The 23,791-nt window shown below is 46.9% G+C and overlaps 1 long non-coding RNA gene across 1 annotated transcript in view; it reads right to left on the minus strand.

Annotated features, from left to right (window-relative positions):
• Nucleotides 1–23,791, minus strand: part of LOC113481551 — a 99,340-nt gene that overhangs the window by 6,675 nt on the left and 68,874 nt on the right. Inside the window, exons 2-3 of the long non-coding RNA XR_003398695.1 lie at nucleotides 16,835–16,930; nucleotides 1,986–2,010 (exon numbers count right to left, since the gene is read on the minus strand). This is a non-coding gene — a long non-coding RNA (uncharacterized LOC113481551). The remainder of the gene's footprint in view (nucleotides 1–1,985; nucleotides 2,011–16,834; nucleotides 16,931–23,791) is intronic.

Below are 23,791 nucleotides of genomic sequence, written 5' to 3' on the forward strand. Positions count from 1 at the left end.
ATTTCCATTTGCATCTCATCAGATGAAATTTTTTCTTTGCTTTTAATTTGATGTGTGCTTACTGGATCCAAGTCTGATATTTTTTTTTTCCTCTGACTTTTATTATTGATATTGAATGTTCATGGGACACAAACCATTTCCAGGCCAATTCCTGTCCCATGGTCAGTAATACAGGATAAGCCGCCTGATGCTCTGGATGGATACACTGGGGGTCTTCCTCAGAAATGAGGTGCTTCTGTTTTACAGGAGTGTGGGGGCTCTGGTGGGGGGGTTTCTGGTGGGTTTAGCTGTTGGTAGACCCCATGGTGGATCCTGCAGTGGGGAGGTGCTAAGGGAGGATGGGATGTCCAAGAAACTACTTTGGTATTCAGCCAGTGTTTGAACACATGCTCCCCTCCACCTCTGCAGCTCACACCCATCTCTCATGGTGTGGGGAGGTGTCAGAACGATGTGATTCATAACCTTGGGAGAAGTCATATTTCTGGTGGCAAACCTGATTTTTGCCTGTCTAATACAGGACAGATGACTGTCCCCACATGGAACCAGCTGGTCCCTGCATGCCCAGCTCTGGTGGGGAGTGCAAAGGCAGGATGAAGCAGGGGATGAGCTCTGTCCTTCTCCAGCCAGCAGCAGAGCTGGCACCAGGATACTCATGCCCAGGGCTGTGTGCTCTGCTCCTTCTGCATGGGAACAGAGGCCTGTGGTTTCCAGAGCTGTTAGTGCTTGCGAAGGGTGCACGACTAAAATTCAAATCGGGTGATATCAAGGGGAATTGCATGCCAGCATCGCTTGGCTGATCAAGAGATTCACCTTGCGCTCTTGAGGGATGTGTCATGTAATTTACTTCAGGCTGAGGGATAACTGATTTTTCTTTCCTATCTGCTCTAGTGCAATCTGGCAACAAACTACCCAAACCCTCTGTTGTCTGGTGCATCTCCCCTGTCCATTTCCTTTGCTAGCAGCATGCAGGTTTCTGCTGGGCTTTGATCAAGTTTTGCAACAGGGGCCTTGCTTTCTTCACTTTCTTTTGTTCCACGTGCTGGCAGTTCTGGTTTCCTCAGTATCGTCCCATGTCCCAGGGCTGCACCTGCTTTGTCCTTGGTTGACTCCAGCTCCTAAATTGATGCATCCAAACAGCCCGGGGTCTGCCTGGGGGAAAAGTGGTGACGCTTGCTGCTGTACCACGGGGTCTGGCCTCTGCTTTCATCCAGGTACTTGCTCTGCCTGGGTTGAAGCTGAATTTGAGGAAAGAAGAGAAGCAGGAGGTGATGGCCATGTGTTGCCTTTGGTGCCCTGAAGGCACTATGGGCAAGACAGACAGGTCACGGAGGGTTTTTCTGTTGGAGATGAGGATGGGAACCTGAGACCTCTAGTGCCAAATCTTGAGCTGAAATTCACCTGAGCACAGCATAGAGTAGTATTGGGGTCTGTGTTACAGGCCTGTGTCCTGGCACCAGAAAAAACAGATTTCTCATGCTCTTGTGATACTGTAACCTGCCCGATTCCCTCCCATCACCTCTGCCCACAGCCTGGTGCATGCATGGACAAATCCTCCCAGGTGAGCTAGGTAGGGCTGCTTGCCCATTTTTCAGAGATCCCCTATCCTCCCCTCTTCCCCCAGCTCACTGGGAGAGGCTGAGTTTGCTGAGCAGCCAGTGGGTTTAATTAAACATGTCATGAAGTGCAGCTCTGGGAAAGGCTTCCCCCAGGGCTGCGGTAGCACAGGCTGCTGGCCTTGGGAAACTGCTTTGTCAGCTGCCTGATGGGAGAGCTGTCAAATGGGTTTTACTGGACTCTTGGAAGAACAATAAGACTGAGTTTGGTGATCTATCCTTCAACTAGGAAATGTTGTTGTTTATAGCACAGTCCATATAGCACTATGCTGTGGGCAAAATGTTGCTCAGGGAGCAGGGGTGTGTTGGGAGCTGAGATTCTTGGGGTAGATGAGAGGCTGAAGTGTTGTCCCTAATTTGAGCATGTGTTACCTTCATCCCTCTCCTCTCCAAGCACCTGTAAGGCAGAGGAATGCAGAAGTGTGTTACCATGCAAGGCTTCCAAACCGTGGCTTGCCTCTTCCCTGATCTTGCCCTGGGCCTGTGCTGAGGCTGGAGAAGGGCACTGGGAATAAAGGTGTTGGGTTAATTGCCTGCTCAGAGAATGACTCTTGCCTAGGATCATAACATGCCATCACCAACAAGTTATTCACCTGGCCAATGCAAAGCCCGTGAGTTCTGCTGAGCTTTATCTGCCCATCAGATTGTCCAGGGAAACATCTCCACCCACTGTTCTCTGGTTCAATGGCACTGCAGTAGACAGTGAATTTCAGGGACCACATCTGGCTCCAGATGTGATGAGGTCTGTAACAGTCTTTCAGCATTTTCTAGCACATTCCAGATGAAGACTAAAAGGAATGGGGCCGACACTAACCACATCATAACAACCCTGCTCAGGAGAGATACCCACATCACATCTCGGACAGGTAGCTGAAAGCTCAAGGTGATTTCTTCCCAGTCAAGTTTGTGACAGAGTCCATCAGAGAAGTGCTTAAGGTGTGCAGGATCACTGAGTCAGCATCCAAGCATCTACCAATTTTTAACTGTTGACTGGCACAGCAGTGACGGGGAAAGGCCTCCCAGGCCTGGCGCACAGATGGGGCAGTGGAGCAGAGCTGGGGAGGGCAGCTGGGAGATGCTTCACAGCCAGGATGTGAGCCAGGTCCCCCATACCAAGCATACTGGCCCCAGGCATTTTTCCTCTTTGATTTGTTCACAAAAAAAATCCCTGTTCGAGTGCCAAGCCTCGGGCAATCCCTTGCTGGATTAGGACTTTACAAGCATGGCTGCAAATCTACCAAGGAGTTTTTCAAGTCGCTGCTTTCCTTGTGGAGTCAGCATAGCAAAAGCCATGTATAGGTGAGATGCTTCATCCCTTTTTTGAATTTTTTCATCTAATACCTTTGTCAAAGACTCGCGGGCAGATGCAGATCAAATCATCCTGCATTTTTCTTATGATTGCTTTGCCTGATATTGTGGTGAGCATTTGTATCAAGTCAGTGTGTGATAGAGGGTTAGCTTTATGCGGTATGTTGTGATCCGGGGGTATAAATGTATTTAAGTGACTTATTCAGTTTAAACACCAGCACTGTCTGCTGCTCCCTCATCAGCATTACAGGCAGAGAGAGATAAAATAGCAGTGGTAATTGTGGTGATAGAGTATCACTGGCAAATAATATGAGCACAAAGACCACTTTCAGAGACAGAAGTAGTATAACTCCTCTGTAATTTCTCTTGAATTATTTTTTGAGTGGGACAGACTGAAAGCCCCTTGAGGAGAAGGGTGGCATGGTTTGTAGGAAGGGATGGAAGCCTGAGCAGACATTAGGACTTCTGCAGTTTGATGCTTATTAAAAAAAAAACAAAGGCAGAGGGAGAAGAAACCTAAAAGTGAAAGACACAGCGATCCCAAAAGCATGAGCAGTTTTCCAGGGAAATTGCTCCCAGAACTGGAGCAGAATTTAGTGAGAGCCGTAGTGATAAATGCAGCTGGCTGGATCATGGGGTTATAACCACAGCTCAGGGCTGGTGCTCCGTATAAATCACTGTCATGCATTTACGGTCCTTTTATGACATCTCCCTCATTTAAACTTAATTTACTGTGTGGATCAGCTGCCAAAGTCCCTTTGCCCTCAGCTTCTGGGGCTTCCTGCTGTGCTTGCAGAGTTTAGGGGTGGCAGTTCAGGGGTCCTCCAAAAGGACTTCACCCCAGGGCTCATCTTGCCTCCAGGCTGGTGTGCCTGCCAGATGCATTTTGGGCCATCTATCCTTTGAATGCCTTTAACAACTCTGCTGCTTCTTGCCTTTTACTTGGTGCTTTCTTGAGAGCAAAGTGAGCTCTGAAAACTGGGGGTGCTGGGAAAGGGCCTCAATGCAATGGGTGTGAAGCTGCCTTGGTCCCCATATAATGGGAAGGTCTCTGGGATTCCCTTCTCTGGGAGCATGTTGGTCATGTCTTGCTCCACAGAAGCACCAATAAGCCAGCCCGTGGTTTTGTGCTGGTCCAGGGCCAAACTCGGCAGCAGTGAAGTCCACTGAATGTTTTGAATTATTTTTTTGTGAGTTCAGGGTTTTGTTCTCCAAGCTATCCTGTTGCTTTGGCTGGTGAGTACCATGTGGAAGAAGATATTATGCAGTTTTGGTGGGAAGGCTTTCTTATGGCCCAGTGTGATTCCAGGTGCTGAGAGGGTGGAGGGAACTCATGGAGCTCGGCTTGTGCAGAAGCAACAGCAGAAAACAAACAACCCCCCAAATCCAAATGGTGCCAACAGGGGAAATTCGAATAATGAATGAGAAGGACCAGTGCGGTCAGTATTTCTGGCACAGAGTGAGCATGAGGGAGAAAACGTGTTTCCTCTGTGATATGTGGTAGCTTTTGACAGTCAGATGACACTGTCTTGCTTGGTGAGCAGGGGATAGAGATAGACTAATGAGGAGCTGCAATAATTTGGGATGAAAAGCCAGAGACTCCTGGGAGATGCATAAGGAACATTTGCATAATCTTAACATCTTCCTTTGGCTCAAATCCCCAAGGTCTCCATCCTGGGAACTTCACAAACCCTTCCTCTGAATGCTGCTGTAACAACGTCCTCCTCTCCCCTCCCTGTGCAGCCCCCCCTTTGCACTTGCATAGCGCAGTGGCATCGAGTTTGTGTAAGGGACTCTGCTGCTCTGCTGGCTCGCTGCTTCTCCAGGTCTGCTGGAGAGGAGCCACAATTGTGCCTGTGGCATAGCCCAGTGCCTGCTGTTGATCCAGTCATGTATGCATCAGGAGGCCAGGCTCTGGGCAGGAGCATGAAGCCAGGGTTAGTGCTGCCATGGTGTAAGCTGGGATCTGCTGGGATGCTCTGAGCTGTCACTGCTCCTCTCTGGAGCCACTCACGGTGGTGATGGTGCGTGATGGATGCCCTCACCTTTACAGCAGGTCCTGAGCAGCTCAGCTGTAACCACATGGGCAAGAGCTGACCTTTGTTTGCTGGGGGCTATTGCTGTTTCTGGGCAGGCAGGCACTTGGTGCAATATAACTGTTCCTGAGTTATGCCCAGGCTTATGGCACTTGGTAAAACCACCCTTAGGCAGGGAGAGCTATATCTGTACCTGTGCAATAGCTGAATTTGATGGCAGCATTGGCAGGGACGTGTTACAGGAGCAGGTGGTGGCTGGTGGAGCCCTGGAAGCCCTCTCCTGGGCAGCAGGAGGAGGAGCAGAGCATGTTGCTCAATGTGTTTCAGGGGCTGAGTTTTGAATAAAGGAGGGGCCCTGTCTTCTTGCAGCCACCTTGTGCCCCCTCCCCAGTGTCCCAGCTCCAGTGTCCCGGGCTGATGCCTGCAAGCACTGAGCCTGCAGCCCTGCTCATGTAATGCCAGTCCTCCCATCTCCACTTAATCTACAGTGCTTTTCTTGTAATAGTTCTTATGGGGCTATAATTAAAGGTTTGGTGCAAGCTGCCAGTCCCTGAGGAATTGGTTAAGAGTTTCCAGTACAAAAATGGGTGGTTCTTTTATAGCACAATGTGTAAGTGTAATGATTGTATCCTGCACAGGAAAATTAATTGCTGATCTTCATTGGTGGAGAAGAGAAAGGAGGAAGGGGATGTGCAGCAGGTCTTCTGTAAAGAGTGAAGCATCTTTCTTTTGTGCTGGGGATGCAATACCTCATTTCATTTGCAATGCCCTGGCCAAATGTACAGTGAAGAGATAGTCTCACTCACAAGGACCTTATGGTCTCAAAGATTTAAAATGATGGTCAGGAGAGCATGGGCTAAAGAGAATGAACAAAGGGTCGTGGGCTATGACCAAGCTACCAGGACAGACTTTCCCTAGCCACAAGCAAGTCTGAAGTGTCCAGATGAGCTGCAAGGATTTTTCTTTTGAATTGGATGAGATAAGGATCATTGCCCTTTTCCCTGAGAGAGCCAGGCTGTGGTGAGGGCTCTGACTTTCTGGATTTATATGGATATTAAATACCTCTATCCCATGTGGCTCTTTGCTGTGTCCTGGCTCACTCTCTGTGCCAGGAGGCCTCTGGTACTGCAGAGCAGCTGTGTGGGTGGTGAGACTTGGAGTACTGGAGCATTCTCCTGGATTTGCTCTGTTATCTTGGGGCAGATGCACTGCTTTGGAGACCTTTGCAGGTAGGAACAAGTTAACTTTCTTGCTCCACTTGTCTTTATTATTGATACACAAATACTGTGGTCTTCTCCTAGAGGGTCCTCTCTCTATCCTTCATTCAAGAGTGGCCCTACATTTAACCAGATATCATGGGATGGGAAATAACAGGTGAATTGATCATTGAAGCAAATAGCATCACTCTTTATCATTAGAGGAATAATATTAGTCGGAGTCCCAGATTGCCTCACATGAGAGCTGTTGTGCCAGGGCAGGCTCTTCCCTAGCTCTGGGGGACAGATGTCCCTGGCTCCTTCCTGTGGGTGAGCAGTGGCAACTGGGGACTTTGAGGCACCCAGGACCACTGAACACTCTCAGATGAGGAATAACTCCACCATGTTGCTACCAACAGGACTCCTCCCTGGCTGCTTGGGCAGGGGCACAGCACACACTTGACACATGTCACTTTCCTTAATTCAACCAAAAGTGGTGTTAAGAACGCAAGGAAAGCAGCACAGCTGTGCCAACACGCTGCTCTTCAGTGCTGCTGTGTGTTCAGGATGGGAAAGCTGTTCTGACTTACAGAGCTGAAGGTATATTTTCCCCTCTTCTTCCTAATTTTATTTTATTTTGTTACATTTTTTCAATTATCCCCTCTGGGGCTATGATTTTTGTTTAATATCTAATTCATTTTTAAAGGCAAAGTCATTACTGTTTTGGAACTATGGGCAGGTTTTATTTTTATTTTTTTAATACAGCAGCCATAAGCAACTTTAAAGCACTGCTTTACTATATAAAACGATCTTCCCTTATGATTTGACATTGATACTGCAGCCTGATTTATTGTGGAGGACTGCAGCAAATGGTATAAATGCTTAAAAGATAATAGTGTTGGTGATGGACATATGGGTAGCATACGCACAGCTCGTATTTAAAAGATAGGATGGCAAGGCTAGTATTGTTCTTCTGCCAACGTTTCCTGATGTATATGGGTTATACTGGTAACTACATCAGCCTGCAGAAGTTGTGATCTTCCAGCCTTGATTTGGGTGCTTGACCCAAGGTCAACCTGGTACCAGATTGAGAGCAGATGGGCAAAATTTTTGAATCCTGTCTCAGTAATGGGCTGTGTAGGTGGCTATAAGAGTTTCTCAGGCCCAAATGTGGAGGATTTAGGAGAAGGGGTGGGAAGGGCAGAGCTGCAGGAGCACAGAGGAGCAGCAATAGACATTCAGGGCCTGTGGCAGGAGCCAGGGCTGCAGGAGTGACCATACGCATACAGAGGGACCCTGGGCTTGGCCCCCACCTCCTCCTCCATTGCTTCCTGTTGCTGTGCTGCCTCCCCAGGCAGCAAGGCTGTCCCAGAGATGCTCTGTGTGTGCGAGGGGTCCCTACCTGTTCCCAGGCTATGTGTAGGACTGTGGCTTTTTTGCGCCAGCCTCTGTGAGGTGCCTGTACCAAGATGTATTTTAGCACTGGGAGCTCAGTGTGTTTCTTCTCTAATACATAATTGGGATCTGGATTAGAGAGGGGAGCCTTTATCTCTCTATCAAAACCAATGAGGACAGCCTAACAGGTAGTAGGAAGGCTTGCTGAAGTGTAGTGAGAAGTGTTCAGAAACCAAATACTGAAGTCCAAAAAGAAGCAGTAGGCCTGGCTGGACAGCAGAGGTTTGGGTCAGGAGACTCCACCTGATTTATTTCCATGCCCATAGTGCTTGTTGCCTGATAACCACCTCCACAGCCTCCTCCAGGGCTTTTGTGCTGTCATGCAGCCCAGGCAGTTGTCTCTGCTGTGCTTTGCAAGTGCAATGGGTTATGAACCCTGCTTTCCTGCCGTGAGGGCATGGGATACCTCTGGGATGGGCAGCCTGGGCCAGTGTGAAACACAGAGGTGTCAAAGCCTGGGTGGGTCTGAAGGTACAGGAGGAGCTGACTGAAGGGGATGCTCCTGTATGAAGTGGGCTGAGGCTTTTTGCCATGCTCCTCTCCAGCACATGTTATCTGAATGGCATCAGTCAGGACTGGAGTCGTAGTAACAAGTTACTCTGCTTGCCTTCAGTTTTCTGATTTGCAATGAAGGCATACATTGGTTATGCAGTCTAGTTCTGCTCTAGTTCCACTCTAGTCCTGCTACTGTTGCCCAGCCCTGTGCCTAGAGTCCACCTTTGTCCATCGCCATCAGTCCCATGCTATTTCTCTGAAGGAGGGAAGCATGGGTACAATTGTGGTGACATCATACTGCTGGACTCTTCTCCCCCTGCTCAGCTGAAGGGTTTTTCTTTGGATAAGGCCCAGAGGATGTGGCTGTAGGGTCATTAAATAGACCAGACACTGGGATAATGTTAGACATTCAAGTACCACCACACCAACAAATGTTTTGGTGGGCTGAGCTGCTGTACCATCGTTAACATCTGATTTGCGGGGAGATAAATGTGGCTGACAGCAGTTATCATCTGTACTAAAAATAAACACAGCTTTTATTCAATAATATAAATTTTGTATTCTCTCACATTATAACTTGTTGGGGAAGGCCTGCTGCCCCTGTCCCTCTGCTATTCCTGTAAGGGCAAGAAGGCTGGTTTTATTTCTTCCTTCTGGAACAGGACTCATGTTCTTATTTTCCATCTCTGCTGTCATTAATGTACTATAAAATAGTCAGTTAGGTGGAAGCTGCCACAAAAAAGGGTTCAGGGGGAAGAGAGGGAAAGAGGTGGTGTGAGGTGGAGAGGGCAGTGAGTAGAAGATCAAGGAGGAGCAGTATAGTAAGAGAAGGGGATGAAGGTGTATTCAAGCAAGCAGGAAAGCTGCTTCGTGCCTTTGCAGTCTGACTGCAGAGATGGTGAAGGAGATTAGCCCTCCAACAGCGCTGCTGTAGGGGGCTTAATATCACTGCCCTTCGCAGTGTAGGGTTGTGCTACCACTGTGTCAGGTGCCCTTGGGCCAGGGGAGGTCTCAGTGCTCGGTCATTTTGAAATTGTTTCTTGTGAAGTTTCTGGAAGCCTCTCAAACTTTTTTTTTTTTTTCCCCCTCCCTCTGAGTGGATGAAATACAGACCAGGTGATGGATGTGCTGGAGATGTGTGTGTTTGAAGTTTGCATCAATCCTCTTTGGTCTGAAAATCTCAAGTGCAGGCTCCCCTCTGTGGCCCTCATCAGCTTGGAGTGGTGAACTGCACTGAGGTAAATTAGAAAGGTTTGGGTGACGGCACTCAGTTCAGCATCTCCCTGCCTCAGCTGCCTGCCATTCCAGAAGGGGAGGAAGGGGCTGACCTCTTCAAAGAGCTGCATTCCTGTAGCTTTGCTGGCCTTCCCTTCCCTTAACGCAGATTTGTCTCCCTGTGCTGGTCATCCAGCTGCTGCACTGAATATCCTCTGAGCTTAGCCTGCTGCAGCCCTGTCTCCTCCAGCTTCTGTGGTGTGATGAATTGAGCAGGGAGTTAACCTCCTCTACCCCACCCTTAAGCATCCCCTGAAAGGAAGATCTGTGCAAGGAATTGGATGCATCTCCTGCTGCTGACATAACCCTGAGCAAAATCTGCTTTATAGCCAAAGGGCACCTTTAAAAACTTTTTACATATGTATTCAGGGCTTCTCCATTGGAAAGAGTGAATTTGCATAGGGCAGTGGTGGACACTTTCCTGTCTTTGTAGAGGATTTATTTTTTTTGTAATGCTTCAGATTTACACTATGATAAGGGGCAGGACGAATTCTTGGCTGCCTCCCTGTGAGGTGCTTCAGGTTCAGTACAAACTGTTTAAGTAATGGGACACCTCACACAGCTGCTTCATTTTCCTGACTCCCAATGAAGTGAGACAGTGAATACCTCACCAACCATGAAGGCTGTGGCAGTTCAATGCAACATATCTAAGGATGGCTAATCTGGAGAAATAGCTTGGCAATTTAGCTAGCTCAGGTTCCAGTTGCTGTATTGGTTTGTCTGGGGTGTGCAAAATGTAGTGCAGTGGGATTGTAGCCAGGGCAGGATGCTCAGCACTGGTGTCAGCGCAGCTCTGCTGACTTGCACCAGTGTAAACTCCAGAACAGAAGGATGCTGGCCAAAGAGCAGGGAAACGAGGGTGTGTGGTGTCAGGGTTGAACATCCTGCCCAGTGTCCTGCCTGAGTCAACTCAAGCCCAGGAGCTGGGGCAAATGTTGGGGAACAGCCTTTGTACAGCCCATGAAGGAAGCTCTTCTCAATCCTCTATTAAACAGTGCCAAGGTCTGTGAGTGCATTGCTGTCCAGCTCTTCCAAATGTTTCATTTAGCTCAAGGCATTTATTTACACCCTATCAGACTGAAGTAAAACCTGTAGCACTCTGTTCTGTCCTTTTTTTTTTTTTTTTTCCCCTCTCCTTCTCCTGACCTGGTGCAGCTGGACTGTCCTTCTTCATGTCCTACCCTGTATGTCCACCTGGAAGAAGGATTTGGGCAGAGGTGATGGATAGTGCTTTCTAAACAGGGCACCCTGGGCCCAGGCCGATCATGAGCTTTGTCCTGAAGCTGCTGGGTGAACCTCTCACTGGAGCTCTGGCATGATCCTCCTTTGCCCTGCATGTCAGAAAGGCTGCAACATAGAAGATGTTCTGTCCCTTGCTGTAGCTTCTGTGGCAGTGGCACATCCAGATGGTGGCTCATGGATGGTTGCCAGAGCACCCTGATCCTTGAGGCTGCAGCAGGAGTGAGAGGCAGACAGGCACAACTCGTGTTGTCCCCAGATGCTCTATTTTTTTCCCCTCTAGTGACACCATGCACAAGCACAGGGGACTGATGCCGTGGCAGATCTGACAATCTCCAGGCTCAAGGCAGGTGCTGATCTCACTGCTCCAGCAGGATTGGAGCCTGCAGTGCTGCTTTTGATGTTAAAGATGTGACAGGACTCATCATGGGGAGCCTGGGTGCTGTGAGCATGGGAGGCGAGGAACGGCTGAGAAAGGCCACGTGCTGGGGAAGAAAATAGCTGCTGTCTGTGCAGCAGCTGCTTTTCCCTTCACTGTCTGGCTCAGGCGCTGCTCCCCGTTGCTGTGTAGCACAGCAGACACGTTCTGAGCTCCCTTGCACTGTGCTCAGCCCTAAGTGCATGGAGAGCTGAGCCCATTTTTAGCTGGGAGGAGAGCAAACCGAGAGGCTTCACATCTTCTAACTTTATTCTCTTACATGCCTTGTAGGGGAGCTGTTGGCAGATTATGACTGAGCTGCTAAAGCAGATGATTTCATAACTTCTACAGGACCTTGCTCTTTAATTTGATTTCTTCCACTTGAAATATCTGTCTGGGGAGAGGCTATTCAGCTATTTGAACCACTGTTTTGATCTGTTGTGCCAATGCCTCTGTTGATAACTTGTTTCTGTGATGTGAGTGCAGAGAGAAAGCAGAACTACTCTACATCCCTCTACAACTGACTGAAGGAAGCAAAATGCCTCCATCTAATTGCTAGAGATGAGTTTATTCTGGGTACTTGTGGGGGGCTCATAAGCTTCTGGACAGTCCCTTAAATGTGTCTGCACTCACAGAGACTGGGGAAGCTTTAAGTGAAACAGGAGCCAGTGAAGATGGAGTGTGAATCAAAGCAACCTCCAAACGTGGGCAAACTGGAGAGGAGGCTCTGCCACTACGCTCTGTGCTGCAGTATGAAGAAGGACCAAGCTGCTTTCTCCAAGCAGCCTGACTGTGTTTTTGTTACTGGCTTAGCTGGAAGAGCCTGCAGAAAGCAGTCAGGTGCAGACAGGAGCTAATTGTGCTGTTTTTCTCCTCAGGCCACCTAATCTTCTCCACTGATGCTTCTGTAGCCTTCCCCTTCTCTTTTAAAATTAAGGCTATTGTTTTTCCTGTTGAGGAACTGCCACTAAAGAATGCAATCTTAGGGGCATAGAAACTTTTTTCTGTCACTTTATAACGTAAAAATATAGACAGTCTTTATGAATGAAAAAGAAATTTCATAGAAATGTTGAATGCTATTACAGCTGGCTGGGAGTTTTCTAACTAAATGCTTTTTAGCAGAATATGCTGACTTGTTGAAACTGAATCTCTTAAAATACCTATGCTTATTTTAACAAAACTTGCGATGGCAAGGTATTCTTGGCTCCATCACAAAATTTCTGGCTAGAAATGGCAGCGAAGGAGCTAATAATGCCCTAGTGCTGGGGTGTTTGCTTCTAATGTGGGATGCTCCAGCTAGACTAACTGCTTAACTCTGTGTTAAGAACTGACTTGGTGTTGGGAGAGGGGTGTCCCCTTCAGCTGCTGCTGAGCCTTGGTCCTGTCTCGTGACTTGTCTCTTCTGCACAGTGTCTGTTGTAATGTAATGCTGAACCAGGATCTATCAGTCCCTGGAGTCCCTGTGGGTCTTGTGGGGGGAGCCATTAGCGGGTCACGTGCAGCTGCATTGCAACATGCCAATTTCTATAAAACAAAGATGCTTTTTAAGGCCAAACTAGATTCCCTCATGAAGAAGGGATGAAAAGGAGGCAGGGGCCAGCTGCAGCGAGAATGCCACCGGAAAGGCTGTTCTTTGATTTGGGGTTAAAAGCAGATTTCTGTGCATTTCAACTATAAGCCCTGTTAAGTGCAGCTCTAGGCAGTCTGGAGCTCTGTGACAAGCACTAATTTTGAGAGATTGTTCTTTGCTGGTGGACGATTACACACCGATCACAGCAGGAATCTGAGCATGGCTAATCTAAATGTCCTGGCATTTTGCTATTCAGGAAGTAATGTTTTTTGATTTGTTAATGTTATAGAGCATTTACCCCGTACAATAAAAGTTCAAATGTTCTCCCCGGGTTTCATTATTTCTCAGGTTTACTCGATAAAGGCAGAAATGAAATACATGGGCATCACCGTTGTTTACAATTAGCAGAAAATTGCTATTTTACTGTAGCTAACCACTCCTGCTTATGCCACCGATAGCACTGCAGACAAGCTCCTGGTAGAGGCATGTTGCTGGTGGGTCTTGAATCACTAACTCTGTGCTGAGCTCTGCTGAGTCCCGCAGACCAACAGGACCTGCTGATGGCTGGCAGCCCAAGGGACCTGCATCTGAAACAACAAGCTCTTTGTGAACATGGTGTCCTTGGGGCTGTGCATTTGTCATTGTCAGATGGAAGCTGTAGGGTAGGTGGCGGAAAGAGAAATTAATATGTACTGAGGCATATTTTTTTCCTGGTAACGTACTGTAGGAATGCCCAAGCTGTTTGGTGTCTGTCTGTTACAGTTGAGAGCAGTTTTGACATTTGGAGGTTGCTCTGCACGTGGATAGTACAGCTTCTCTCACTGAGCAGCACTGCCCAAAGGTCAGTGCCATCCGCCACAAGTGCAAGACCTCAGCCAATTTATGATTTATGACTGTTCGGTGCTGTGAATTCAGCTACAAAGAGATCATTGGTATTTAGGAGGTATTTGACTGGACAGTTACCTGGAAAACAGCCCCTCTTCTCTCCATCTCTCCAGGGAGTTCGTGCTTCGATCAAATGCATGAAAATTTGCTTTGAGCTGCTCTCATCCCTGCTGAAGGCAAAGATGACACACGGAGGTGTCCCACTGCATAACTGGCCCTGGATCTTCTGGTGGCTAGTGCAGAAGTAATGTCGGAAGTGAAGGGCAGACGCTGTTGTGCTGTGCAATATGGTGTCTTGTTCCTACTGTTGCTGTATCCCAGTACTGGATGAACTGGGATCCAGCAGTGCCACACGGGATTAAGCAGGATAGTCAATAAATCCTTGGCTAGTATAAACCATCTGATTTCAAGAGAGTTGCATTTCCTTGCATCAAAAAATCCAGCCATGAGCATCTAAATTCTTCTGAGAGCAGCTTGTTAGTAGCACCTAGATAACACAGTAATTGGTGAGCTATAAATACTGAAGGCAGACATAATATTAAACAGGCTGTGTCATCAATTAGCTAATGACAGAAGCATAGAAATGTTGGATAAAAATAACCTGTAATAGCACAATCCTTTCTTCTTACCACCCTCCTACTCTCCCTCACCCAGAAATGAGCAGCTCTGGGACACCTCATTTTTTACTATTAATAATTTAGGAGCTGTAACGTTCTGTGATGAGCAGTGTCTGATCTGCAAAACATTCGCTTTTTCAGATTGCTTTACACTACCAATCATTTGCAAGAAGCAAAGCTGGTGAAAACAAGAGTATCTCATGCATAGGATTCTTTCAGGTAATGAGGTGGAGCATGTGGTGCAGCTTCTAAATGGAGTTTTTTTAGTTCAGTGACATTATTGTGACGGCAACAGCTGCCCATTGTGCCTAAGTGTGGCACAACAAAGAGGACACCCAGGCACAAGATGTGGAGGGGGCTCTCAGAAAACAAACTTAGCGTTGGGCTTGAATTTGCAGCTGTGGATCAAACCCCACAAATGCAGATCAATAAAAACCTGAACTAACCCTGTCAGAGACAACATAGTGTCCGAGTCCTCCTTGTGCTTTCACAGCACAGCAAGGCTCTGATCCACTGGCTACAAGTGGGCAAATGCTGTTATGGGTGGAGAAATCTGGCTCCCTGAAGAGCACTGGCAATAGCCCCTCTGTTTCTCCTTGCTCATGCTTGTGCTTCTGGGCAGAGGATGAGGCTTTGGTCCCCACATCAGCCGTGTGACAGCTGCTTGGTCCATAGAAATGCAGAGGGGTTGAGAGGACAGACTGGCCCATCACTAAGGAACAAAGCTCCTTTCCCTGAGTGCAGGCGTTGTGAGGCACAGATAACTGCAGTCATAACTGCACGGCTCTGGTAAGGGAAGAGAGCAGATTGTCAGTCTGTTCAAAACTGACTACCAAGATTAAAAGGTTGTGGACAAGGAGGATACAAGGAAAGGGGAATGCAGACAGACTGACCCACAGACAGTGTGATCATGCAAACCCTCTTCTGAAGCTTATCATCCTGAGGAAAACCCCTTGTCGGGTTTCCAGAAAAAATGGAAACACAGAGAGCTCTCCAGAGGCTGTGTCTCAGCCATTAACCCCCTTACCAAGATTTTTTTGTTTTGGCAAGGAAATGTTCTGGATATGAGAGGCTGACCTGAGAGCTAGAGTCTGAGAACCATTTTTCCCCCCTCTAAGTTTCTTTCTGTGATTTAATAATAACTCAGGATCCTTTATATAAAACAGCAAGGCAAATGAGCCCTGACTTTCCATTGGTGTTTAAGTGGGCACAGAGCTCACTGGCAGGTTGCTGGGTTGCTCCCTCTCTCTGAAAGCTTTGGCCCTGCTGTATGTCCATGCCACCACTGAGCTTGTCTCTGAACTTCAGATGCAGCCCTGGGTTCCCCCTTCCCCCTGGGCAGGGAGTGCAGGTGGCTCTCAGGGCACGGAGAAATGTTTTTAATGATGTTTTAACACAAATGGTGCGTAGCACCATAACAAAAGTGGTTTCTGCTAGTCTCTGCTCTGTCCCACCTATTTTTGGTTTGTTTGCATGAGAGTGCTTGAGGCCACAGTTCAAGATTTGGGCCACGTGGATTAAGCACTGAAGCAGACTTTGTGTGACACTGGGGACAGGGATTCACAGAGGTAAACTTTCCGCTAAACTTTCCAGTTCCTTTTGTAGTCGGAGAGCAGCCATCTCTGCAGGGTGATTCAGAGAGGCTAAATTAAGCTCTTTCTCTGAATCAGCCTCCTGGGCAACTCACTTTGCAGTTCTCATCTCTGCAACAGTCTCGAGTGCTACAGCTGGGCCAGAGCTTGAAGCCCAGAGATGGCTATGAGAAACCGGGGTCTTGGTGCCCCAACCCTGTGAGGCTGGGGCTGGACCAGCCCAAGGGAGGCACCTGTCCCTCCAGGAGGGAGGTCTTGCCACTGCCACAGTATGTGTTACATGCTGCTGATTTGGGGAATCTGGAATTCCCCAGAAAAACTGTGATTTGGGGAATTCTTGATAATCCTGCCTTATTTCTGGGAGGAGTTATGAGTTGGGAAACCCCTGCAGAGCCAGCTGCATGGTCAGCATTCCTCTAAGCAAAGTTGCTCAAGAGCCAAACAATGGCAAGAGGGAAAAATGCTGAATCTGATCTTGAGCAGAGAAGAGAAGCTGTCCTGATGCAGCTCTCATCTCTGTTGAAATTTCCTGCTGTTTTTTAGCAGAGTCAAAACCAATTTCTATTTAAATAATGAAATTGCATTGCAAATGTTGAAATTCAAACATTTTGGCTTTTCCAATTTTCAGGTTCATTTCCTGCCTTTGTCTTCACATCATTTTTCTCCCTTCCAGGTTCTGAAAATTAGGATAAGGTTTGATGGGGATATCCTGAAATACCTCAGCTTTCAAAAATGGAAACAAAATCGGTTTAATTTTTGTTTGTTTGCTTGCTTCTTTGGGAACTTCTGTTAGTGTTTAGAAAAGAAAAAAGATCAACGGCTTCCAAATATTCCATACTAAATGCTCTGTTTCTTTTTTGTCGGCTGTAACACATGCGTGTACGCAAGAAGCAATGCCCTTGTCTAGTTGTGGGGAGCTTGTGCTCGCTGATGGGCAGGAAAAGCCTTTAAAAAAAGGCTCTTGCTAACCTGTGCTGTTGGGAATACCCAGACTCATAGCGAAGAAAACCAAGACAGTGAAAACAGCGTTGGATACGTGGGAGAAAAGAGCTGTGACGGGCACATATAGGGAGGATGAGGGGATGGAGCTGGCCTGGAGGGAAGGCTGGCGTGCGAGGGGCCTGCTGGGACTCACCTCTTGGCAGTGGTTAGAGCTGCAGCTCGTTCCCAGGCGAGCAGGTGGTAACTCCCCTTGTCGCTCCTTCTTCCCACTTCTGGCTTTTGTGGAGCTCTAGAAATTGCAAGCGGGGGTGATTTAGCATGTCACTGCTGAACATGGGAGGCTTTGTGATAATTATCTTACTGCTAATTAGGAATATCTTTGGGTATTTCTCTGGAAGAAAACACTGATCCATTTATAACAAGTCACCACTTTTGAGCAGTTGCCTGAAATGTTTTTCCCTTTCTGTATAAAAAATAAACTTAAAAAAAAAATTTTAAATCAAAATATGTCGAAGATGCCTGTCAAAAATGATAGGTCTTTAATTTAAATGTTGCAAATGTACCCTGTGAAATGTCTGTGATAAGTCTTGGTTTTATTAGTTTGAAAAAAAAAATCAACCAAGAAAACCAAAACACAAAAGAAAGTATGACTAACTACTCACAGTATAAAAGGGACATTTTATTTTTCTAAAACAGTGACAAACTTCTGAAAGCTGAAGGCTTCTGCATACATATTTCCATGTAAATACCACAACACCTGTGGGTTTTCTGCCTCATTCTTTTTTACTGTTGACTTCTGTGACTGGCTGCATGTACAAGTGATGGAGGTAACTGGTCTCTTCTTGGCTTGGTTACAAGAAACAGGTTTAATCCAGGCAGTGCTCGCGTGTGACATGTTCGGATGCCCAGCTTTGTTGCCTGCTATGAACATTGGGCTGTTAAAATGTGGACGTTTCACATGGAGCCAAAAGATGGAAATAGAACTGGTGTCAAAACTGGTTTATGTGGAGTGAGTAGAAATGACTTCAGTGAACTCTTAAAATGAAGCAGAAAGCAATCATAGAAGTGAGGGACCAAGACAGATTTTTAAGCAACAGAGATTCATGGTAGAGCTGAAAACCGATCTGAGCTGTTGTGTGCACAGTGTCTGAACCTTATATATTTGTGGATATGTCAGTTGTATTACAAATGTCCTAATCACAGAGGTCACTGCTCTGCAAGTCAGCATGGGTAGCCACTGCTCTGTGGCCACTGATGGTCCCTACTGCTGGTCCCTTCTGCCTATTTTTTTCTGTGTGTCTCCAACCTCCTGCTAGTGGCAACAGGTTGCTATTTCTGATTTCGTTTGTGGACTGCAGAGACAATTAGAGCAAGGACTGAGTCTTTGGCACAACTCTGCCTCTGTAAACTGAGCGGAGCAAGAGAGGCCAAGGTTTGCTGGGATTAGAGAGGCATCAGTGCTTCAAGCTCTGCGCTGGAAACATTGCTCCCTGTGACTTGAAGGGAGGAAGCTAAATGCCATCTTGGTCTCCAGACTGTTCTAACAGTGAGGATGGTGAGTCTGGCTGAATAAATTGAAATATTTGAGAGCTTAAAGGGGGATGAAATGTTACTTGTGTTTATTTTAAAAAATACATACCACTTCTTACAATATTTTCATGGCTTATTAAGTTCTCTTTTATTTTAATTTCCTTCCTAGAAACTGTATGATGTGCTACTTATTGCTCAAACTCAAAATAGGATTTTTATCATTGGTACTATCTGTTTAAAATATTTTTGACAGATAAATCCCTCTTATTTCCCCTTTTCTACCCACCCCAGGGCTTAAATAGCTCATAAACAACAACAACATCAACAAAAATTGTTTTGTTATTCAAATGAGACTTCTTTTCCCCACTGCAAATTCCTTCCTCCCTGCAAACTATGTTTTTTAACAATAACAACTGCCTAAAGCTCTCTGATTTTTCTTCATAGGCAATCATTCTGGCCAAAACTGAACAAAATAGGGAGCCTATTAAGCTAGAACCTGTTTTGCATACACCTGCAATAATTATTTAGATATGCACATCAAAGTGAATAAGCTGTTGTACAACATAATTGATTAATTTTGATTATGCAGGAGCATCATCTTGCTGCGCTGATAAAGGAAGCTCTTGTTGTAGGCTGGACAGTCACTGGTTAGAAATGGGCAGGGTACTTCTGAAACACAGGACATGTACCTGTGAGGATAGGAGGGATTTGCCATCTGTCCACAGATACTTCTGGTACTTTCATACTTGCTAACCACCCGCCTGTTGCTAGAGACTTCTTGATGTACTCAGATCAAGGACTGGCACTCACAGAATTACTGATGTTTTGCCTATGTGTGCTCATATTACAAATATCTAAACATCTTCAAGTGCATTAAAATAATTAACTAAACCTCACTGCAACCTAGTGAGATATTATCAACCTCATTTGACAGATTATTGAATGAGATATGGAGAGTTCAAGTGATTTGACCAATGTTGACTTGCTCTTGTAGACTTGGGTTCAGGGCTGCAGGGCTGCAGTGTGATACCAAGACAGCTGCCATCCCACAATATGTTTCTGTGCTTCTGAAGCAGAAAAAAATGAAATAGTAATGTGAACTTTTGCAGATTGGCTCTTCTGGTGGCCAGGTGGTGCCGTGGCAGCTGAGAAACCAAGTAGGAGAGGGGAGATCCTTGTAGAAAGCACTGAGGAGGCCAGGCAGATGGACTGGCTGCTCCACTTGCCTGTGATCTCTGCGGTGGTGTGTTTTGAGGGGTAGGGGGTAGCAGAGAGCTGGTGTTCCCAAAGGGAAGACCCTACTGATGCCAGTCTACCTTACTCTGGCTCCATGTTGTCATCAGAAGCTGAGGCATGGCACCAGGTGTCCTCAGATGGTAGTTGCTGGTGTCAGAGATGGAGGATGCAAGTTGCTGATGTGGGTCTGCGTGGGGATGTGGCTACGAGGAGGCTTGGGGCCACAGTCACAGGTAGTGGAGAGTGAATGGGCTTTATCGCAGTCAGTAGTCTGAGGAGGGCCTGAGTCACTGTTTTTCAGACAGCTTGAAGAGTTTAAAGTGCTTTCTGGATAGGAAAATGCTTTCTTTTACATCTACTAGTCTGGGTGGCAGATATTACCAGCCTGTTTTCTACCCTTTGGAGGGATGTGACTGCCCCAGCCCTACTTATGGAAGGGCTCACCTGAGCTCTCTGACCTGCTGCATGGAAGGTCTACCAGCCTGAGCAAACACAGCCACAAAATGAGCTTGAAAGTCCTCAGGCTAATTTTCCGTCAGTTGTACTAAGAAAAACTTCAGAGACCCCTGCTGTATTACACAGGCGTGAGAGTTGGCAGGTGGCAACATGCCCATGGGATGGCAATCTTTTTAATCAGCCTGTCTGCCTGCAGAGAGCACCTGTATCTAGTGATCACAAAATGACAGAGTTTTCAGTTGTTGGAGAAGTAAGAAAGGGGGGTCTGCAGAACTTGGATTTCCAGAGGGCAGACTTTGGCCTGTTTAGGGGACTGGTTGGCAGAGTCCCTTGGAAGGCAGTCCTGAAGGGCAAAGGAGTCCAGGAAGGCTGGACATTCTTCAAGAAAGAAATCTTAAAGGTGCAGGAACAGGCCATCCCCATGTGCCTAAAGATGAGCTGGCTGGAAAGAAGACCAGTCTGGCTGATCAGAGAGCTTTGGCTGGAACTCAGGAAAAAAGGAGAGATTCTGACCTTTGGAAGAAGGAACAGGCAATTCAGGACTACAAGGATGTCATGTGGTTATGCAGAGAGAAAATTAGAAGAGCCAAAGCCCACCTAGAACTTAATCTGGCTACTGTCATAAAAGACAATAAAAATTGTTTCTCTAAATACTTTAGCAACAAAAGGAGGTCTAAGGAGAATCTCCATCCTATATTGGATGCATGAGGAAAACAGAGTGACAAAGGATGAAGAAAAGGTTGAGGCACTTAATGCCTTCTTTGCCTCAGTCTTTAATAGTAAGACCAGCTGTTCTCTGGGTACCCAACCCCCTGAGCTGGAAGACGGGGACAGGGAGCAGAACGAAGCCCTCATGACCCAAAGGAAAATGGTTAGCGACCTGCTACACCATGTAGATACACACATGTCTACGGGGATGGATGGGATTCACCCAAGGGCACTGAGAGAGCTGGCACAAGTGCTCACCAAGCCACTTTCAATCATTTATCAGCACTCCTGGCTAACCAGGGAGGTCCCAGGCGGCTGGAGGTTAGCAAATGTGACAGCCATCTGAAAGAAGATTCAGAGAATGACAGGCCTGTCACTCTGAACTCAGTGCTGGGGAAGATTATGGAACAGATCATCTTGAGTGCCATCACACAGCATGTGCAGGACAACCCAGTGAGATCAGGCCCAGTCAGCAGGGGTTTATGAAAGGCAGGTCCTGCTTGACTAAGTTGATCTTCCGTGGCAAAGTGACCTGCTTAGTGGATGAGGAAAAGGCTGTGGATGTTGTCTATCTGGACTTTAGTAAAGCCTTTGACTCCATTTCCCACAGCATTCTTGTGGGGAGACTGTCTGTTCATGGCTTGGACAGGCATATGCTTCACTGAGTAAAAAAACTGCCTGGGTGCCCAGGCCCAAAGAATTGTGGTAAATGGAGTTAAATCCAGTTGGCAGCTAGTCATGACTGGTGTCCCCCAGGGCTCAGTATTCGGGCCAGTTCTGTTCAATATCTCGATCAATGATCTGGATGAGGGGATTGAGTGCGCCCTCGGGAAGTTTACAGATGACACCAAGTTAGGCGGGAGCATTGATCTGCTTGAGGGCTGGAAGGCTCTACAGAGGGATCTGGACAGGCTGGAGCGATGAGCTGAGACCAAATGTATGAGATCCAACAAGGCCACGTGTGGGTCCTGCACTTGGGTCACATCAGCCCCATGCAACACTACAGGCTTGGGGAAGAGTGGCTGGAAAGCTGCCTGGCAGAAAAGGACCTGGGGGTGTTGGTCAACAGCCGGCTGAATATGAGCCGTCAGAGTGCCCAGGTGGCCAAGAAGGCCAATAGCATCCTGGTTTGTATCAGAAATCGTGTGGCCAGCAGGACTAGAGAAGTGATCGTCCCCCTGTACTTGGCACTGGTGAGGCTGCACCTCAAATACTGCATTCAGTTTGGACCCCTCACTACAAGCAAAACACTGAGGTGCTGGAGCATGCCCAAAGAAGGGGAACAAAGCAGGTGAAGGGTCTAGAGAATAAGTCTTCTGAGGACTGACTGAGGGAATTGGGGTTGTTTAGTCTTGGAGAAAAGGAGGCTCAGGGGAGACCTTATCACTCCCCACAATTACCTGAAAGGAGGTTGTAGTGAGGTAGGTGTTTGTCTTTTCTCCCAAGTAACAAGCAATAGAAAAGAAGAAATGGCCTGAAGTTGTTCCAGGAGAGGTTTAGATTGGATATTAGGAAAAATTTCTTTACTGAAAAGATTGTCAAGCATTGGGACAGGCTGCCCAGGGGAGTGGTTGAGTCACCATCTCTGGAGGTATTTAAAAGTTGTGTAGATGTGGTGCTTAGATACATGGTTTAATGGTGGACCTGGCAGTGGTAGGTTAGTGGTTGGACTTGATCTTAAAGGCCTTTTCCAACCTAAATGATTCTATGATCTTTCTCCTCAATATTTGCTATAATCACTGCAATTGGCTTCTTGGCAGCTGGAACCTCTTTTGAACTCAAGTTCTTAACAAGCCAAAGGAGAGCACAGCATCAGGTAAGTGGTCTTGATTAACCAAACTGTACTTGGGTTTGCTATATGAGCAGCAATCATTTGGGACTGGCCATAAAAGCAACCCTATTACTAAGGGGTGGGGTGTGGGGAGCCCAACCTCAAACAAAGCTAAGGCAGCTGATAAAAAGGCAGCAATACTAAGATGGTGAAACAGACGGCTATAGTTCACTGGTGTTTCACAAGTGAATAGTGTTTCTGATCACAGACTCACCTCCCGGCACAGAGTTGTGTGATGTTAGCTGCTGGCTGGTCCAAGGGTGTTGTGCTGAGGCCCAGCTCCAGGCAAGGTTTTGGCTGCTGTTGGGCAGAGGAGCAGATGATTCCTTTATACCTATGAAGCAGGTCTGTAGGCTCGGATTGAACAGATCCTGAGCAGGGAGAGCTGAAGTATGTGGTTCACTTTCCAATCATTTAAACCCTTTTCCCTTTCCTTGTTCTGCTTTTTGCTGAAGAATAAGGTTCTCCCTTGTGCTTTGGACAAATGACTTCACACAAACCCAGGGACTTTCGGGTGCCCATAGCCAAGGCCATGCAGAACTGTGCAATGTGGGAACAGGCAAACACACACAACCAAGCCACTGATTTCAACAATACAGTGATTTTTCCCTGCACCTTTGTGTCCCCAGCCCCAGTGAGTGTTATGAGCTGGGACACATGGAAAGCCTTTTCCCTGAACCCAAGGGGCATGTTTTGGCCAAGAGCAATGTAATGGTGAAAAGGATGAGGAATTTCAATCCATTTGCTGTAAGGATGGAAAAAGGGAAATCTTGCCTTGACGTGTACATGTTGTCCCAGCTGAGAGACACACGAGGCAGTCCTTTTAGTCTGGGCTAATCCATGAGAAGAAAGTCATGCTCTGTATCTCTATAATGTACTATTTTTGCTCTGGTTGGTGGTGGCATGGAGAGGCCTGATTAATGACAGAGAAGGGCTTTTTGATGGCAATCCAGAAGGCAACTGCCAACTCACATCATCTTTTATGTTTTGGTTATTAAAACCACATGTGGCAGGGCGGTGGATTGCACGGAGGGTGAACATTTGGGAAGAGAGTTTTTGTCACATGTTGCACCAACTGCTCTTGAGCATGCACTGTGGCACTTGGGGAAAAAAGAACTGGGAAAAGAACTGAAATTCTGGGGTGCATGCTGACACCACAGCGTAAGCATCTTTACACAGTGTTTTGGGATTTCTCCACTGACTATTATAGAACAGCCCTGGACCTTGTTATAACTCTCTTCTGTGTAAAGTACCTTGATCTATAGCTAAAAAGCACTATTTAAGAGCTAGGTATTAGAATGATCTTTCTTTCTTTCTTTCTTTCTTTCTTTCTTTCTTTCTTTCTTTCTTTCTTTCTTTCTTTCTTTCTTTCTTTCTTTCTTTCTTTCT

Source organism: Athene cunicularia, assembly GCF_003259725.1.
Source record: "Athene cunicularia isolate RWA chromosome 6 unlocalized genomic scaffold, athCun1 chr6_part1, whole genome shotgun sequence".
NCBI lineage: Eukaryota > Metazoa > Chordata > Aves > Strigiformes > Strigidae > Athene > Athene cunicularia.